General features: G+C 36.0%; 1 long non-coding RNA gene across 1 annotated transcript; it reads left to right on the top strand.

Moving 5' to 3' along the window:
- Positions 1-11: 11 nt before the first annotated feature.
- Positions 12-1,830, top strand: LOC103461501 (uncharacterized). The gene is made up of 3 exons (XR_533129.2): positions 12-266; positions 358-427; positions 1,191-1,830. It is a non-coding gene; the product is annotated as an uncharacterized LOC103461501 (long non-coding RNA).
- Positions 1,831-1,849: the final 19 nt, after the last annotated feature.

Consider the following 1,849-nt stretch of genomic DNA (forward strand, 5'->3'; position numbering starts at 1 on the left):
GTTTTCTACTCTATTTCTGTCGCTTCACCTGATTTTATGACTGCACCAGATACCTACTTAGGCAATGTGATGCAAGTAGGACAAAGATAAATTTGATATGCAGAGTAAACATAATGTCATGTCCTCCTATGAAGATTTATTTAGATCTAACAGCATGTCAATATTTTATCTACCGTGCATAATTCACGTGCTTTTGTATTCATAGGATTGCCATCAATGGTTCTCGTACTTTGGGTTCTGACCAGATTTCTCTATGATGACAGAGGGTGTCGTAAACTTCATTCTATTTCTTGATWTTAGTTACATTGAAGCTGCTCATTTCATGCTCGGCTGAATGCAGTTTGTCTTTCACTGCAGCTGTTGGGATGACAATGACAACGTTGGCATTTGGTGGATCATTAAAGGACCAATAACAGGCTCGCTGCTGGTGAGTGACGAGCTGGGAAGYTGTTGCAACAAAATAAACTGATTTTTTTTATTTGATTTTTTTACAGTTAAATTTGCTTCATTTCCTTTTCTCCTCTGGTTCACACATACTYGAGGAATTTTTCTGCCACAATCCAAGAGCACACATTTTCAGTCTGAAAACAGGATTTGAAGTCTCAAAACCTRTAACTCTTGTACTCRAAGCTTYTCATTGCGGTTTTGCAGTTTGAAGTAATAATAAGTTAATAAAAAGTTTAGAGTGACTTTAGATAAGTGTAATTACTTGGACAGAATTCAATTTTGTTGCTTAAAATCAGGGCTGATTATTTACGAGACTGGAGCTCCTTTTTGTTGCAACTCAAACAGAAAGGGAATACCAAGTTGCACATTTTCCCAATTTTTGAAGTGACTAATTGCCTTTTAACCATTCGTGTGATTAAACAATTTGAAATTATCGTTGGTCTGATTTCTCCTTTAATCACACTGTGGATTTTCTCTCTAGCTGTGGGCAGAGAGACCTGCTTCCCAGATTACTAACAATGAAGCTGCAACATTCTGGCAGGAGAAGAATTTCAGTTTTAAGTGACATAATTTACATAAACAGCCCTACTCACTCAATCAGAATAACATAGAAGCTTTAATATGTATATTAGTTTTACATAAGTGACTTGGTTGTAAAAAAAAAAAAAAAAGAATAAAGAGAGGTTTTGGGTTTTATTTGAACTACTATTGATGTTGATGGTTTGTGCATATATTTCTTACAGRTCAACATAGTCATCTTCATAAACGTTATCCGGATTCTGGTCCAAAAGCTTAAATCTTCAGCCATGGCTGGAAACAGYGACACTGGTCACTTCATGTAAGTCTCAACAGAGCAGCACAGCATATTAAGCTTGAACACAGACTCTAAAGACACAACATGAAATCATTTCCTCAGGAACAGGATTATCAAGGTTAGGAGATTAGTRGAGCTCTGCCCTTCAAAGAAGCTATTAAAATCAACAAAGTATGAGCCTGTAAAAGCTGCTTTTTTTATTTTATAGGATATATAGATACATTTTACTCTTGATTAAAAAACTGCTATGTAAGCCATGCAACAAGGGAACAATGTAAAAATCCTTTCACAAAATGAATGGCCTCTTTCTGTGTAAAATGCTTCATTCAGTATAACACAGAACCCAGAAATACTGCTTCACCTGAATCACTGTATTTTCTGTATTARCAGTTTGACTAGGGCAGATTTTTGCTGAGCTGAATTCATCTCAAAAGAGAGCAAACAAAAATAGAATCTAGACACTAGAAATAGACGTCTCTTTCATCGCTGTGCAACAGAATTGTCCCACCCATTCAATGAATGTTTTACATGCTCAAAAGCTTCATTTCTGCCTTGCAAATTTCAGCCTTATTCAGGTGGATCAGAGAC

The sequence above is a fragment of the Poecilia reticulata genome, unplaced genomic scaffold, assembly GCF_000633615.1.
Source record: "Poecilia reticulata strain Guanapo unplaced genomic scaffold, Guppy_female_1.0+MT scaffold_1872, whole genome shotgun sequence".
NCBI classification, from domain to species: Eukaryota; Metazoa; Chordata; class Actinopteri; order Cyprinodontiformes; family Poeciliidae; genus Poecilia; species Poecilia reticulata.